At 46.5% G+C, this 18,778-nt stretch overlaps 1 protein-coding gene across 6 annotated transcripts in view; it reads left to right on the forward strand.

Moving 5' to 3' along the window:
• The window catches only part of DIP2C (disco interacting protein 2 homolog C), a 366,720-nt gene that overhangs the window by 291,181 nt on the left and 56,761 nt on the right, over positions 1–18,778 (forward strand). The gene's annotated exons all lie outside the window — the stretch shown is intronic.

The raw sequence follows: 18,778 nt of genomic DNA on the forward strand, positions 1-18,778 counted from the left end.
CTTAATCCGCCACTGGAAACACTTTTGCCTGCACTTGTGGATGATCTATGGCAAGGAGATAATTCTTTATAGATAAATGAACATTCCTTGGATTGAAATGAAGATCCTTGCCCCGCATGGCAGATGAAATGCTCCAGGATGGAAAGGACCTTGGGGGGGCTCAGAAAATGAAATTCCTCTCTGCAAGAGGGGGAATTACCAGGAACTTTTATGGAAGCCTCAGCTTGCTATCCTCTCCATCATTAAAAATAAAACTCTCCTCCCATTTCTCAGGATAGCTTCAGTCAAGTCTCCCTACTCCTCTGTTTACGGACAGCGGTGTAGAAGGTGGTATGTTTGGGATCTATAGATTCTGGACGAAACCGATTCCTTCCAGTCAGGTTTCAGTCCCAGTTACGTGACAGAAACAGCACTGGTTGCACTTGTGCATGATCTATGGCAAAGATATAATTCTTTATAGCTAAATGAACATTACTTATATTGAAATGAACATCCTAGTCCCCCACGGCTGATGAAATGCTCCAGGATGGAAAGAACCTTGGGGGAGGGGCTCAGAGAGTGAAATTCCTCACTGCAAGAGGGGGCATTTCAGGGATCTTTAACGGAAGCCTCAGCTTGCCATCCTGTTCATCATTAAAAATAAAACTCTCCTGACACTTGTCAGGATGGCTTCGGTCCAGTCTCCCTCCTTCCCATTTTATGGGCAGCGGTGTAGAAGGTGGAATGTTTAGGGTCTTTAGAGGATTCTGGATGAAACCGATTCCTTCCAGTCAGGTTTCAGTCGCAGTTACGTGACAGAAACAGCACTGGTTGCACTTCTGGACAATCTATGGCAAGGACGCGATGACGGTGTGCAATCCCTGATCTCTTTGACTTTTCAGTGGCTTTCAATACCATTTTGTCATCTGGGACTGATGGAATGTTTAGAGGATTCTGGATGGAACGGATTCTTTCCAGTCAGGTTTTCTGCTGCAGTTATTTCACAGAAACACCCAGTAGTGAATGAACCATTAAGCAAGTGCTTAGGGCAACAGGCCCAAAGAAGGGACTGCAAAGTTGAGAAAGAAAGAAAAAACCCTGTACAGTATACAGTATGTACAAAGGAGGGGCACCGAGATTTGTCAGTGAGCCTTAATCCGCCACTGGGAACACCTTTGCCTGCACTTGTGGATGATCTATGGCAAAGATATAATTCTTTATAGATAAATGAATATTCCTTATATTGAAATGAAGATCCTTGTCCCTCATGGCTGATGAAATGCTCCAGGATGGAAAGGAGATGGGGGGGAGGGGCTCATAGAGTGAATTCCTCTCTACAAGGGGGAGCATTCCGGGATCTTTTACGGAAGCCTCATCTTGCATCCTATCCCCCATTTTAAAAAAAACCTCTCCTCCTATTTCTCAGGATAGCTTCGGTCCAGTCTCCCTACTTCCCTGTTTACGGACAGCGGTGTAGAAGGTGGTATGTTTGGGAACTTTAGAGGATTCTGGACGAAACTGATTCCTTCCAGTCAGGTTTCAGTCGCAGTTACATGACAGAAACAGCACTGGTTGTACTTGTGCATGATCTATGGCAAAGATATAATTCTTTATAGCTAAATGAACATTACTTATATTGAAATGAAGATCCTTGTCCCCCACGGCTATGAAATGCTCCAGGATGGAAAGGACCTTGGGGGCTCAGAGAGTGAAATTCCTCACTGCAAGAGGGGGCATTTCAGGAATCTTTAACGGAAGCCTCAGCTTGCCATCCTGTTCATCATTAAAAATAAAACTCTCCTGACACTTGTCAGGATAGCTTCGCTCCAGTCTCCCTCCTTCCCATTTTATGGGCAGCGGTGTAGAAGGTGGAATGTTTGGGGTCTTTAGAGGATTCTGGATGAAACCGATTCCTTCCAGTCAGGTTTCAGTCACAGTTACATGACAGAAACAGTACTGGTTGCACTTGTGGACGATCTATGGCAAGGACGCGATGACGGTGTGCATCCAATCCCTGATCTCCTTGACTTTTCAGTGGCTTTCAATACCGTTATGTCATCTGGGACTGATGGAATGTTTAGAGGATTCTGGATGGAACGGATTCTTTCCAGTCAGGTTTTCTGCTGCAGTTATTTCACAGAAGCACCCAGTGGTGAATGAACCATTAAGCAAGTGCTTAGGGCAACAGGCCCAAAGAAGGGACTGCAAAGTTGAGAAAGAAAGAAAAAACCCTGTACAGTATACAGTATGTACAAAGGAGGGGCACCGAGATTTGTCAGTGAGCCTTCATCCGCCACTGGGAACACCTTTGCCTGCACTTGTGGATGATCTATGGCAAAGATATAATTCTTTATAGATAAATAAACATTCCTTGGATTGAAATGAAGATCCTTGTCCCACACGGCTGATGAAATGCTCCAGGATGGAAAGGACCTTGGGGGGGGGGGGCTCAGAGAGTGAAATTCCTCACTGCAAGAGGGGACATTTTAGGGATCTTTTACGGAAGCCTCAGCTTGCCATCCTGTCCCACATTTAAAAGAAAAACGTTTCCTCCCACTTGTCAGATAGCTTCGGTCCAGTCTCCCTCCTTTCCTTTTTATGGACCATAGTATATAAGGTCCAATGTTTGGGAACTTCAGAGGTTTCTGGATGAAACTGATTCCATCCAATCAGGTTTCATTCGCAGTTATGTGACTGTCAGAAGGAGCAATTTTGGATGATCTATGGCATAGACAGGATGACGTTATGCATCCATCCCTGATTTACTTGACTTTTCAGTGGCTTTCAATGCCATTAACCATGGTGTTATTCTGGGTGGGCTGCAGTATTTGGGGCTGGGCAGCCCAGAACTATCCTTGTTTGAATTCTTTCTCCCAGGCCAGTCCTAATTAGTGTTAATTGGGTGTGAGTGGTTTAGCCCTCAGACACTCCTTGGTGCCATTCCACAGGGCTTGAGATACTCTTCTACGCCTTCAGCACATTTGCATCCAGCTCCCTGGCAAGATCATTTGCCACCCCCATGGATTGAGGATGCCAATAAAAGCCAATTTACATCAATAGTTCTGATAATTTGTTGGTACTGCTGGACTTTTGAGAGAGCCTGGAGCTTATGGGGGTCCTGATGGGGCCCAATGTCAGCTTCAGATCACAGCCTCTACCAACGAATGAGGTGCAATGAGCTATGCGACAGAAGTAGCATTGGTGGCACTTGTGGATGATCTATGGGAAAGCCAGGATGACAGTGAGCATCCATCCTTCATCTCCTTGACTTCTCAATGGCTTTCAATACTATCAGCCATGGTACCCCTTTTCGGCCACCTGTTGAGACCACGCCTGGGTGGCATGGTCTTGTGCGGGTTTGACACCTTCCTCCAAGGCCAGTCCTAATGAGTGTTAATAGGGAATGAGAGGTTCAGTCCACGTGTGCTCCTTTTTGCTGGAGGTTGTGGAGATCTGGATAGGGCACAGAAAAACTGAACCCAGGTAAGACTTGATGTCTGATCTCACTGAGAAAACATGCTAATGAGAGTCAACAAATAGGCATCACTTCAGTGGAAGGTAGCCTCCAGGATTGCAATGGTCACAAGGACCCAGTCATGGTTATGTGACAGAAGGAGCCCTGATTGCACTTGTGGATGATCTATGGCAAGTACACGATGACGTTGTACATCCATCCCTCATCTCCTTGACTTGACTTTGGGCCATCTGTTGAATTTGAGCTGGAATGTGGGCTGGGCTAGAGTGAATGTCTGTAGCCCCTTCCTCCCCCCAGTTTGTTCTGCACCTGGTGGGCCAGTGAGAAAAAACAGTCCAAGGCAGAAGACAATGTGAAGGTTGGGGGTTAACAAGAGGAGGGAGACCTTGGTGCCGAGAGCTTAAGCTGAGCACTCTGTGGGGCTTTCTCCCTCACCTGTCTTCCCAGGGATGCCTGGCAGAAGAATAAGAATGGCTGGGGAGGATGCCAGAGCCTTTGGCTCTATGAGGAGAGAGATCAGGGCAGAGGAGGATAATCACCTTGGAGGACATGGGGCAGAATAACACATTGCATGGATAATGGGCATGGGATGCTATGAGAGCCAGAGCATAGAGGACAGATCCTTACAGGGGAAGGCATCTTCGTTGGCCTTGAAAGATCTTGCTTCCCAAGTTTCTGATTGTGAGACCTTGTTTCTGAATCTGGGCTCATAGGATGATGTGACGTCATTGCCAGTGTATACAGTTCTGGGAGACTTTAGTCTGTCATTTCTGGATTTGACCTCAGAAGCTGCACAAAAGTTCATGACCATGAACTTATCTCAGATAATCATAGGCCTGACTCAGGACACTCATAATTTCTTTTGGAGCAATGGCAATTGAACATTATCCCTATCATGGTCAGATCATGCCCTGACATCCTTGAGACCCTCCTATGTCACCCCTCTCCACAGGGAGTATTCCACCCCCGAGAGACTCAAATGGGGTCCAGATAGAAGTGGGAGATATCACAGGGGTTTTGCTGAATGGCCTGTTGAAGCCTTAGCAACTGGAATCAAAGAGTGGCCAAGTGCAGCCTCTCAGAATAGTATCTGAGCAGCCTCTCTTGAGCCATCATTCCCATTGGTCCCTGTCATTCATAGAGGAATTATAACTTCTAAAAAGAGTTGATAAATAAACAAATGACACCTTTGCCTGCACTTGTGGATAATCTATGTAAAATATGTAGTGCAACTTCTTTATAGCTGAATGAACAATCCTTATATTGAAGTGAAGATCCTTGTCCCGCACGGCTGATGAATTGCTCCAGGATGGAAAGGACCTTGGGGGAGGGGCTCAGAGAGTGAAATTCCTCACTGCAAGAGGGGGCATTTCAGGGATCTTTAACGGAAGCCTCAGCTTGCCATCCTGTCCATCATTAAAAATAAAACTCTCCTGCCACTTGTCAGGATAGCTTCGGTCCAGTCTCCCTACTCCCCTGTTTACGGACAGCGGTGTAGAAGGTGGAATGTTTAGGGTCTTTAGAGGATTCTGGATGAAACCGATTCCTTCCAGTCAGGTTTCAGTCGCAGTTATGTGACAGAAACAGCACCGGTTGCACTTGTGGACGATCTATGGCAAGGACGCGATGACGGTGTGCATCCAATCCCTGATCTCCTTGACTTTTCAGTGGCTTTCAATACCGTTATGTCATCTGGGACTGATGGAATGTTTAGAGGATTCTGGATGGAACGGATTCTTTCCAGTCAGGTTTTCTGCTGCAGTTATTTCACAGAAGCACCCAGTAGTGAATGAACCATTAAGCAAGTGCTTAGGGCAACAGGCCCAAAGAAGGGACTGCAAAGTTGAGAAAGAAAGAAAAAACCCTGTACAGTTTACAGTATGTACAAAGGAGGGGCACCGAGATTTGTCAGTGAGCCTTCATCCGCCACTGGGAACACCTTTGCCTGCACTTGTGGATGATCTATGGCAAAGATATAATTCTTTATAGATAAATAAACATTCCTTGGATTGAAATGAAGATCCTTGTCCCACACGGCTGATGAAATGCTCCAGGATGGAAAGGACCTTGGGGGGGGGGGGGGCTCAGAGAGTGAAATTCCTCACTGCAAGAGGGGACATTTTAGGGATCTTTTACGGAAGCCTCAGCTTGCCATCCTGTCCCACATTTAAAAGAAAAACGTTTCCTCCCACTTGTCAGATAGCTTCGGTCCAGTCTCCCTCCTTTCCTTTTTATGGACCATAGTATATAAGGTCCAATGTTTGGGAACTTCAGAGGTTTCTGGATGAAACTGATTCCGTCCAATCAGGTTTCATTCGCAGTTTTGTGACTGTCAGAAGGAGCAATTTGGGATGATCTATGGCATAGACAGGATGACGTTATGCATCCATCCCTGATTTACTTGACTTTTCAGTGGCTTTCAATGCCATTAACTATGGTGTTATTCTGGGTGGGCTGCAGTATTTGGGGCTGGGCAGCCCAGAACTGTCCTTGTTTGAATTCTTTCTCCCAGGCCAGTCCTAATTAGTGTTAATACGGAGTGAGTGGTTCAGCCCTCAGACACTCCTTGGTGCCATTCCACAGGGCTTGCGATACTCTTCTACACCTTCAGCACATTTGCATCCAGCTCCCTGGCAAGAACATTTGCCACACCCATGGATTGAGGATGCCAATAAAAGCCAATTTACATCAATAGTTCTGATAATTTGTTGGTACTGCTGGACTTTTGAGAGAGCCTGGAGCTTATGGGGGTCCTGATGGGGCCCAATGTCAGCTTCAGATCACAGCCTCTACCAAGGAATGAGGTGCAATGAGCTATGCGACAGAAGTAGCATTGGTGGCACTTGTGGATGATCTATGGGAAAGCCAGGATGACAGTGAGCATCCATCCTTCATCTCCTTGACTTCTCAATGGCTTTCAATACTATCAGCCATGGTACCCCTTTTCGGCCACCTGTTGAAACCACGCCTGGGTGGCATGGTCTTGTGCGGGTTTGACTCCTTCCTCCAAGGCCAGTCCTAATGAGTGTTAATAGGGAATGAGAGGTTCAGTCCACATGTGCTCCTTTTTGCTGGAGGTTGTGGAGATCTGGATAGGGCACAGAAAAACTGAACCCAGGTAAGACTTGATGTCTGATCTCACTGAGAAAACATGCTAATGAGAGTCAACAAATAGGCATCACTTCAGTGGAAGGTAGCCTCCAGGATTGCAATGGTCACAAGGACCCAGTCATGGTTATGTGACAGAAGGAGCCCTGATTGCACTTGTGGATGATCTATGGCAAGTACACGATGACGTTGTACATCCATCCCTCATCTCCTTGACTTGACTTTGGGCCATCTGTTGAATTTGAGCTGGAATGTGGGCTGGGCTAGAGTGAATGTCTGTAGCCCCTTCCTCCCCCCAGTTTGTTCTGCACCTGGTGGGCCAGTGAGAAAAAACAGTCCAAGGCAGAAGACAATGTGAAGGTTGGGGGTTAACAAGAGGAGGGAGACCTTGGTGCCGAGAGCTTGAGCTGTAGCACTCTGTGGGGCTTTCTCCCTCACCTGTCTTCCCCAGGATGCCTGGCAGAAGAATAAGAATGGCTGGGGAGGATGCCAGAGCCTTTGGCTCTATGAGGAGAGAGATCAGGGCAGAGGAGGATAATCACCTTGGAGGACATGGGGCAGAATAACACATTGCATGGATAATGGGCATGGGATGCTGTGAGAGCCAGAGCCTAGAGGACAGATCCTTACAGGGGAAGGCATCTTCGTTGGCCTTGAAAGATCTTGCTTCCCAAGTTTCTGATTGTGAGACCTTGTTTCTGAATCTGGGCTCATAGGATGATGTGACGTCATTGCCAGTGTATACAGTTCTGGGAGACTTTAGTCTTGTCATTTCTGGATTTGACCTCAGAAGCTGCACAAAAGTTCATGACCATGAACTTATCTCAGATAATCATAGGCCTGACTCAGGACACTCATAATTTCTTTTGGAGCAATGGCAATTGAACATTATCCCTATCATGGTCAGATCATGCCCTGACATCCTTGAGACCCTCCTATGTCACCCCTCTCCACAGGGAGTATTCCACCCCCGAGAGACTCAAATGGGGTCCAGATAGAAGTGGGAGATATCACAGGGGTTTTGCTGTATGGCCTGTTGAAGCCTTAGCAACTGGAATCAAAGAGTGGCCAAGTGCAGCCTCTCAGAATAGTATCTGAGCAGCCTCTCTTGAGCCATCATTCCCATTGGTCCCTGTCATTCATAGAGGAATTATAACTTCTAAAAAGAGTTGATAAATAAACAAATGACACCTTTGCCTGCACTTGTGGATAATCTATGTAAAATATGTAGTGCAACTTCTTTATAGCTGAATGAACAATCCTTATATTGAAGTGAAGATCCTTGTCCCCCACGGCTGATGAATTGCTCCAGGATGGAAAGGACCTTGGGGGAGGGGCTCAGAGAGTGAAATTCCTCACTGCAAGAGGGGGCATTTCAGGGATCTTTAACGGAAGCCTCAGCTTGCCATCCTGTCCATCATTAAAAATAAAACTCTCCTGCCACTTGTCAGGATAGCTTCGGTCCAGTCTCCCTACTCCCCTGTTTATGGACAGCGGTGTAGAAGGTGGAATGTTTGGGGTCTTTAGAGGATTCTGGATGAAACCGATTCCTTCCAGTCAGGTTTCAGTCGCAGTTATGTGACAGAAACAGCACCGGTTGCACTTGTGGACGATCTATGGCAAGGACGCGATGACGGTGTGCATCCAACCCTTGATCTCCTTGACTTTTCAGTGGCTTTCAATACCGTTATGTCATCTGGGACTGATGGAATGTTTAGAGGATTCTGGATGGAACGGATTCTTTCCAGTCAGGTTTTCTGCTGCAGTTATTTCACAGAAGCATCCAGTAGTGAATGAACCATTAAGCAAGTGCTTAGGGCAACAGGCCCAAAGAAGGGACTGCAAAGTTGAGAAAGAAAGAAAAAACCCTGTACAGTATACAGTATGTACAAAGGAGGGGCACCGAGATTTGTCAGTGAGCCTTAATCCGCCACTGGGAACACCTTTGCCTGTACTTGTGGATGATCTATGGCAAAGATATAATTCTTTATAGATAAATGAATATTCCTTATATTGAAGTGAAGATCCTTGTCCCCCACGGCTGATGAATTGCTCCAGGATGGAAAGGACCTGGGGGGGCGGGGCTCAGAGAGTGAAATTCCTCACTGCAAGAGGGGACATTTTAGGGATCTTTTACGGAAGCCTCAGCTTGCCATCCTGTCCCACATTTAAAAGAAAAACGTTTCCTCCCACTTGTCAGATAGCTTCGGTCCAGTCTCCCTCCTTTCCTTTTTATGGACCATAGTATATAAGGTCCAATGTTTGGGAACTTCAGAGGTTTCTGGATGAAACTGATTCCGTCCAATCAGGTTTCATTCGCAGTTATGTGACTGTCAGAAGGAGCAATTTGGGATGATCTATGGTAAAGACAGGATGACGTTGTGCCTCCATCCCTGATTTACTTGACTTTTCAGTGGCTTTCAATGCCATTAACCATGGTGTTATTCTGGGTGGGCTGCAGTATTTGGGGCTGGGCAGCCCAGAACTGTCCTTCTTTGAATTCTTTCTCTCAGGCCAGTCCTAATTAGTGTTAATACGGAGTGAGTGGTTCAGCCCTCAGACACTCCTTGGTGCCATTCCACAGGGCTTGAGATACTCTTCTACACCTTCAGCACATTTGCATCCAGCTCCCTGGCAAGAACATTTGCCACACCCATGGATTGAGGATGCCAATAAAAGCCAATTTACATCAATAGTTCTGATAATTTGTTGGTACTGCTGGACTTTTGAGAGAGCCTGGAGCTTATGGGGGTCCTGATGGGGCCCAATGTCAGCTTCAGATCACAGCCTCTACCAAGGAATGAGGTGCAATGAGCTATGCGACAGAAGTAGCATTGGTGGCACTTGTGGATGATCTATGGGAAAGCCAGGATGACAGTGAGCATCCATCCTTCATCTCCTTGACTTCTCAATGGCTTTCAATACTATCAGCCATGGTACCCCTTTTCGGCCACCTGTTGAGACCACGCCTGGGTGGCATGGTCTTGTGCGGGTTTGACTCCTTCCTCCAAGGCCAGTCCTAATGAGTGTTAATAGGGAATGAGAGGTTCAGTCCACATGTGCTCCTTTTTGCTGGAGGTTGTGGAGATCTGGATAGGGCACAGAAAAACTGAACCCAGGTAAGACTTGATGTCTGATCTCACTGAGAAAACATGCTAATGAGAGTCAACAAATAGGCATCACTTCAGTGGAAGGTAGCCTCCAGGATTGCAATGGTCACAAGGACCCAGTCATGGTTATGTGACAGAAGGAGCCCTGATTGCACTTGTGGATGATCTATGGCAAGTACACGATGACGTTGTACATCCATCCCTCATCTCCTTGACTTGACTTTTGGGTCATCTGTTGAATTAGAGCTGGAATGTGGGCTGGGCTAGAGTGAATGTCTGTAGCCCCTTCCTCCCCCCAGTTTGTTCTGCACCTGGTGGGCCAGTGAGAAAAAACAGTCCAAGGCAGAAGACAATGTGAAGGTTGGGGGTTAACAAGAGGAGGGAGACCTTGGTGCCGAGAGCTTGAGCTGTAGCACTCTGTGGGGCTTTCTCCCTCACCTGTCTTCCCCAGGATGCCTGGCAGAAGAATAAGAATGGCTGGGGAGGATGCCAGAGCCTTTGGCTCTATGAGGAGAGAGATCAGCGCAGAGGAGGATAATCACCTTGGAGGACATGGGGCAGAATAACACATTGCATGGATAATGGGCATGGGATGCTATGAGAGCCAGAGCCTAGAGGACAGATCCTTACAGGGGAAGGCATCTTCGTTGGCCTTGAAAGATCTTGCTTCCCAAGTTTCTGATTGTGAGACCTTGTTTCTGAATCTGGGCTCATAGGATGATGTGACGTCATTGCCAGTGTATACAGTTCTGGGAGACTTTAGTCTGTCATTTCTGGATTTGACCTCAGAAGCTGCACAAAAGTTCATGACCATGAACTTATCTCAGATAATCATAGGCCTGACTCAGGACACTCATAATTTCTTTTGGAGCAATGGCAATTGAACATTATCCCTATCATGGTCAGATCATGCCCTGACATCCTTGAGACCCTCCTATGTCACCCCTCTCCACAGGGAGTATTCCACCCCCCAGAGACAAAGGGACTCAAATGGGGTCCAGATAGAAGTGGGAGATATCACAGGGGTTTTGCTGTATGGCCTGTTGAAGCCTTAGCAACTGGAATCAAAGAGTGGCCAAGTGCAGCCTCTCAGAATAGTATCTGAGCAGCCCCTCTTGAGCCATCATTCCCATTGGTCCCTGTCATTCATAGAGGAATTATGACTTCTAAAAAGAGTTGATAAATAAACAAATGACACCTTTGCCTGCACTTGTGGATAATCTATGTAAAATATGTAGTGCAACTTCTTTATAGCTAAATGAACATTCCTTATATTGAAATGAAGATCCTTGTCCCCCACGGCTGATGAAATGCTCCAGGATGGAAAGGACCTTGGGGGGGCTCAGAGAGTGAAATTCCTCTCTGCAAGGGGGGCATTCCTGGATCTTTTACGGAAGCCTCATCTTGCCATCCTATCCCCCATTTTAAAAAAACCTCTCCTCCCATTTTTCAGGATAGCTTCGGTCCAGTCTCCCTACTCCCCTGTTTACGGACAGCAGTGTAGAAGGTGGAATGTTTGGGGTCTTTAGAGGATTCTGGATGAAACCGATTTCTTCCAGTCAGGTTTCAGTCACAGTTATGTGACAGAAACAGCACTGGTTGCAGTTGTGGACGATCTATGGCAAGGATGCGATGACGGTGTGCATCCAACCCTTGATCTCCTTGACTTTTCAGTGGCTTTCAATACCGTTATGTCATCTGGGACTGATGGAATGTTTAGAGGATTCTGGATGGAACGGATTCTTTCCAGTCAGGTTTTCTGCTGCAGTTATTTCACAGAAACACCCAGTAGTGAATGAACCATTAAGCAAGTGCTTAGGGCAACAGGCCCAAAGAAGGGACTCCAAAGTTGAGAAAGAAAGAAAAAACCCTGTACAGTATACAGTATGTACAAAGGAGGGGCACTGATATTTGTCAGTGAGCCTTAATCCGCCACTGGGAACACCTTTGCCTGCACTTGTAGATGATCTATGTAAAATATGTGGTACAGATTCCTTATAGCTAAATGAATATTCCTTATATTGAAATGAAGATCCTTGTCCCCCACGGCTGATGAAATGCTCCAGGATGGAAAGGACCTTGGGGGGTCGCAGCGAGTGAAATTCCTCTCTACAAGGGGGAGCATTCTGGGATCTTTTACGGAAGCCTCATCTTGCATTCTATCCCCCATTTAAAAAAAACCTCTCCTCCCATTTCTCAGGATAGCTTCGGTCCAGTCTCCCTACTCCCCTGTTTACGGACAGCGGTGTAGAAGGTGGTATGTTTGGGATCTATAGATTCTGGACGAAACCGATTCCTTCCAGGCAGGTTTCAGTCCCAGTTACGTGACAGAAACAGCACTGGTTGCATTTATGGATGATCTATGGCAAGGACATAATTGTTTATAGATAAATGAACATTCCTTATATTGAAATGAATATCCTTGTCCCTCATGGCTGATGAAATGCTCCAGGATGGAAAGGACCTTGGGGGGTAGCAGTGAGTGAAATTCCTCACTGAAAGAGGGCGCATTTCAGGCATCTTCAGGAAGCTGCACAAAAGTTCATGACCATGAATTTATCTCAGATAATCATAGGCCTGACTCAGGACACACATAGTTTCTTTTGGAGCAATGGCAATTGAACATTATCCCTATCATGGTCAGATCATGCCCTGATATCCTTGAGACCCTCCTATGTCACCCCTCTCCACAGGGAGTATTCCACCCCCCAGAGACTCAAATGGGGTCCAGATAGAAGTGGGAGATATCACAGGGGTTTTGCTGTATGGCCTGTTGAAGCCTTAGCAACTGGAATCAAAGAGTGGCCAAGTGCAGCCTCTCAGAATAGTATCTGAGCAGCCTCTCTTGAGCCATCATTCCCATTGGTCCCTGTCATTCATAGATGAATTATGACTTCTAAAAAGAGTTGATAAATAAACAAATGACATCTTTGCCTGCACTTGTGGATAATCTATGTAAAATATGTAGTGCAACTTCTTTATAGCTAAATGAACATTCCTTATATTGAAATGAAGATCCTTGTCCCCCACGGCTGATGAAATGCTCCAGGATGGAAAGGACCTTGGGGGGGGCTCAGAGAGTGAAATTCCTCTCTGCAAGGGGGGCATTCCTGGATCTTTTACGGAAGCCTCATCTTGCCATCCTATCCCCCATTTTAAAAAAACCTCTCCTCCCATTTCTCAGGATAGCTTCGGTCCAGTCTCCCTACTTCCCTGTTTACGGACAGCGGTGTAGAAGGTGGTATGTTTGGGATCTATAGAGGATTCTGGATAAAACTGATTCCTTCCAGTCAGGTTTCAGTCGCAGTTACGTGACAGAAACAGTACTGGTTGCACTTGTGGACGATCTATGGCAAGGACAGAATTCTTTATAGCTAAATGAACATTACTTATTTTGAAATGAAGATCCTAGAACCCCATGGCTGATGAAATGCTCCAGGATGGAAAGGACCTTGTGGGGGCTCAGAGAGTTAAATTCCTCACTGCAAGAGGGGGCATTTCAGGGATATTTAAGGGAAGCTTCAGCTTGCCATCCTGTCCATCATTAAAAATAAAACTCTCCTGACACTTGTCAGGATAGCTTCGGTCCAGTCTTCCTACTCCCCTGTTTACGGACAGCGGTGTAACAGGTGGAATGTTTGGGGTCTTTAGAGGATTCTGGATGAAACCGATTCCTTCCAGTCAGGTTTCAGTCGCAGTTAAGTGACAGAAACAGCACTGGTTGCACTTGTGCATGATCTGTGGCAAAGATATAATTCTTTATAGCTAAATGAACATTACTTATATTGAAATGAACATCCTAGTCCCCCACGGCTGATGAAATGCTCCAGGATGGAAAGGACCTTGGGGGAGGGGCTCAGAGAGTGAAATTCCTCACTGCAAGAGGGGGCATTTCAGGGATCTTTAACAGAAGCCTCAGCTTGCCATCCTGTTCATCATTAAAAATAAAACTCTCCTGACACTTGTCAGGATGGCTTCGGTCCAGTCTCCCTCCTTCCCATTTTATGGGCAGCGGTGTAGAAGGTGGAATGTTTGGGGTCTTTAGAGGATTCTGGATGAAACCGATTCCTTCCAGTCAGGTTTCAGTCGCAGTTACGTGACAGAAACAGCACTGGTTGCACTTCTGGACGATCTATGGCAAGGATGCGATGACGGTGTGCATCCAATCCCTGATCTCCTTGACTTTTCAGTCGCTTTCAATACCGTTATGTCATCTGGGTTTGATGGAATGTTTAGAGGATTCTGGATGGAACGGATTCTTTCCAGTCAGGTTTTCTGCTGCAGTTATTTCACAGAAACACCCAGTGGTGAATGAACCATTAAGCAAGTGCTTAGGGCAACAGGCCCAAAGAAGGGACTGCAAAGTTGAGAAAGAAAGAGAAAACCCTGTACAGTATACAGTATGTACAAAGGAGGGGCACCGAGATTTGTCAGTGAGCCTTCATCCGCCACTGGGAACACCTTTGCCTGCACTTGTGGATGATCTATGGCAAAGATATAATTCTTTATAGATAAATAAACATTCCTTGGATTGAAATGAAGATCCTTGTCCCACACGGCTGATGAAATGCTCCAGGATGGAAAGGACCTTGGGGGGGGGGGGGGGGCTCAGAGAGTGAAATTCCTCACTGCAAGAGGGGACATTTTAGGGATCTTTTACGGAAGCCTCAGCTTGCCATCCTGTCCCACATTTAAAAGGAAAACGTTTCCTCCCACTTGTCAGATAGCTTCGGTCCAGTCACTCTCCTTTCCTTTTTATGGACCATAGTATATAAGGTCCAATGTTTGAGAACTTCAGAGGTTTCTGGATGAAACTGATTCCGTCCAATCAGGTTTCATTCGCAGTTTTGTGACTGTCAGAAGGAGCAATTTGGGATGATCTATGGTAAAGACAGGATGACGTTGTGCCTCCATCCCTGATTTACTTGACTTCTCAGTGGCTTTCAATGCCATTAACTATGGTGTTATTCTGGGTGGGCTGCAGTATTTGGGGCTGGGCAGCCCAGAACTGTCCCTGTTTGAATTCTTTCTCCGAGGCCAGTCCTAATTAGTGTTAATACGGAGTGAGTGGTTCAGCCCTCAGACACTCCTTGGTGCCATTCCACAGGGCTTGAGATACTCTTCCACACCTTCAGCACATTTGCATCCAGCTCCCTGGCAAGAACATTTGCCACACCCATGGATTGAGGATGCCAATAAAAGCCAATTTACATCAATAGTTCTGATAATTTGTTGGTACTGCTGGACTTTTGAGAGAGCCTGGACCTTATGGGGGTCCTGATGGGGCCCAATGTCAGCTTCAGATCACAGCCTCTACCAAGGAATGAGGTGCAATGAGCTATGCGACAGAAGTAGCATTGGTGGCACTTGTGGATGATCTATGGGAAAGCCAGGATGACAGTGAGCATCCATCCTTCATCTCCTTGACTTCTCAATGGCTTTCAATACTATCAGCCATGGTACCCCTTTTCGGCCACCTGTTGAGACCACGCCTGGGTGGCATGGTCTTGTGCGGGTTTGACTCCTTCCTCCAAGGCCAGTCCTAATGAGTGTTAATAGGGAATGAGAGGTTCAGTCCACATGTGCTCCTTTTTGCTGGAGGTTGTGGAGATCTGGATAGGGCACAGAAAAACTGAACCCAGGTAAGACTTGATGTCTGATCTCACTGAGAAAACATGCTAATGAGAGTCAACAAATAGGCATCACTTCAGTGGAAGGTAGCCTCCAGGATTGCAATGGTCACAAGGACCCAGTCATGGTTATGTGACAGAAGGAGCCCTGATTGCACTTGTGGATGATCTATGGCAAGTACACGATGACGTTGTACATCCATCCCTCATCTCCTTGACTTGACTTTGGGCCATCTGTTGAATTTGAGCTGGAATGTGGGCTGGGCTAGAGTGAATGTCTGTAGCCCCTTCCTCCCCCCAGTTTGTTCTGCACCTGGTGGGCCAGTGAGAAAAAACAGTCCAAGGCAGAAGACAATGTGAAGGTTGGGGGTTAACAAGAGGAGGGAGACCTTGGTGCCGAGAGCTTGAGCTGTAGCACTCTGTGGGGCTTTCTCCCTCACCTGTCTTCCCAGGGATGCCTGGCAGAAGAATAAGAATGGCTGGGGAGGATGCCAGAGCCTTTGGTTCTATGAGGAGAGAGATCAGGGCAGAGGAGGATAATCACCTTGGAGGACATGGGGCAGAATAACACATTGCAGGGATAATGGGCATGGGATGCTATGAGAGCCAGAGCATAGAGGACAGATCCTTACAGGGGAAGGCATCTTCGTTGGCCTTGAAAGATCTTGCTTCCCAAGTTTCTGATTGTGAGACCTTGTTTCTGAATCTGGGCTCATAGGATGATGTGACCTCATTGCCAGTGTATACAGTTCTGGGAGACTTTAGTCTTGTCATTTCTGGATTTGACCTCTTCTAAAAAGAGTTGATAAATAAACAAATGACACCTTTGCCTGCACTTGTGGATAATCTATGTAAAATGTGTAGTTCAACTTCTTTATAGCTGAATGAACAATCCTTATATTGAAGTGAAGATCCTTGTCCCCCACGGCTGATGAAATGCTCCAGGATGGAAAGGACCTTGTGGGAGGGGCTCAGAGAGTGAAATTCCTCACTGCAAGAGGGGGCATTTCAGGGATCTTTAACGGAAGCCTCAGCTTGCCATCCTGTCCATCATTAAAAATAAAACTCTCCTGCCACTTGTCAGGATAGCTTCGGTCCAGTCTCCCACATTCCCATTTTATGGACAGCGGTGTAGAAGGTGGAATGTTTGGGGTCTTTAGAGGATTCTGGATGAAACCGATTCCTTCCAGTCAGGTTTCAGTCGCAGTTACATGACAGAAACAGCACTGGTTGCATTTGTGGACGATCTATGGGAAGGATGCGATGACGGTGTGCATCCAATCCCTGATCTCCTTGACTTTTCAGTGGCTTTCAATACCGTTATGTCATCTGGGACTGATGGAATGTTTAGAGGATTCTGGATGGAACGGATTCTTTCCAGTCAGGTTTTCTGCTGCAGTTATTTCACAGAAGCACCCAGTGGTGAATGAACCATTAAGCAAGTGCTTAGGGGAACAGGCCCAAAGAAGGGACTCCAAAGTTGAGAAAAAAGAAAAAACCCTGTACAGTATACAGTATGTACAAAGGAGGGGCACCGAGATTTGTCAGTGAGCCTTCATCCGCCACTGGGAACACCTTTGCCTGCACTTGTGGATGATCTATGGCAAAGATATAATTCTTTATAGATAAATGAACATTCCTTGGATTGAAATGAAGATCCTTGTCCCCCACGGCTGATGAAATGCTCCAGGATGGAAAGGACCTTGGGGGGGTCGCAGCAGGTGAAATTCCTCTCTGAAAGAGGGCCGATTTCAGGCATCTTTTATGGAAGCCTCAGTTTGCCACCCTGTCCATCATTAAAAATAAAACTCTCCTCCCACTTGTCAGGATAGCTTCGGTCAAGTCTCCCACCTTCCGTTTTTGGGGACAGTAGTGTCGAAAGTGGAATGTTTGGGAACTTCAGAGGTTTCTGGATGAAACTGATTCCGTCCAATCAGGTTTCATTCACAGTTATGTGACTGTCAGAAGGAGCAATTTTGGATGATCTATGTCATAGACAGGATGACGTTATGCATCCATCCCTGATTTACTTGACTTTTCAGTGGCTTTCAATGCCATTAACCATGGTGTTATTCTGGGTGGGCTGCAGTATTTGGGGTTGGGCAGCCCAGAACTGTCCTTGTTTGAATTCTTTCTCCCAGGCCAGTCCTAATTAGTGTTAATATGGAGTGAGTGGTTCAGCCCACAGACACTCCTTGATGCTCTTCTACACCTTCAGCACATTTGCATCCAGCTCCCTGTTGAAGCCTTAGCAACTGGAATCAAAGAGTGGCCAAGTGCAGCCTCTCAGAATAGTATCTGAGCAGCCTCTCTTGAGCCATCATTCCCATTGGTCCCTGTCATTCATAGAGGAATTATGACTTCTAAAAAGAGTTGATAAATAAACAAATGACACCTTTAGATCCTTGTCCCACTTGGTTAGTAATAGTTTCCAGGACAACGACTAGAAGGTTTGTCCAGGCAGGAATGAGACCCACTTCTCACTGCAGGCGGACACTTTCCCAAACCCTTTTAAGAAGAGTTTAGTTTGGCCCCACCTTAAATAAACATCACTGGATCCCACCTATCTGGACGACGTCTGTCCAGTCTATATACAAAGTGAAATATTTTGCAATTTTAGAAGATCCTGGATGAAGTGGATTCCTTCTAGTCACGTTTCAGATCCAATTATGGAACAGAAACAGCACTGGTGTCACTTGTGGATGATCTATGGCAAAGACAGGATGATGGTGTACATCCATCCTTGCTCTCCTTGACTTCTCAGTGGCTTCTGATACCATCAGCCGTGCAGCAATGTGTTGAATTTGGGCTGGACAGGACCGTCTTGTGCAGGTTCGACTTCTTTCTCCAAGGCCAATACTAATGAGTGCTACTAGGGAATGAGCGGTTCAATTCACATCCGCTCCTTTTTGCCATGTCAAAGGGCTCGGGATTCTCTGCTGGACTCTGAGAGTGACTGTAGTGTATAGGGATCCTGATGGGGCCCAACATCAGCTGCAGATCATTGCCACCACTGTGGAATGAGGTGCAATGAGGTGCAATGAGCTATAGGACAGAAGTAGCATTGATTGCACTTGTGGACTATCTATGGCAAGGGCAGGATGACAGTGGGCCTCCATCCTTCATCTCCTTGACTTCTCAGTGGTTTTCAATACTATCAACAATGGTATCTCTTCTGCGCCACCGTTGAGACCACGCCTGGGTGGCATGATCTTGTGCAGGTTCGACTCCTTCCTCCAAGGCCAGTCCTAATGAGTGTTAATAGGGAATGAGAGGTTCAGTCTACAACTTCTCCTTAGTGGCATGTCAAAGGGCTTGGGATGGGCTCAGACAGTGACATTCCTCATGGCAAGAGGGTGCTTTTACCAGGATCATTCATGGAAGCCACAGCTTGCCACCACTCACCAAATCACTCAGATTCATTCTAGTTAGAACCCATGCCTGGTATTTAAAATGCCTGGGGAAAGGAATTGCTT

The sequence above is a fragment of the Natrix helvetica genome (assembly GCF_964273705.1).
Source record: "Natrix helvetica genome assembly, chromosome: Z".
NCBI lineage: Eukaryota > Metazoa > Chordata > Lepidosauria > Squamata > Natricidae > Natrix > Natrix helvetica.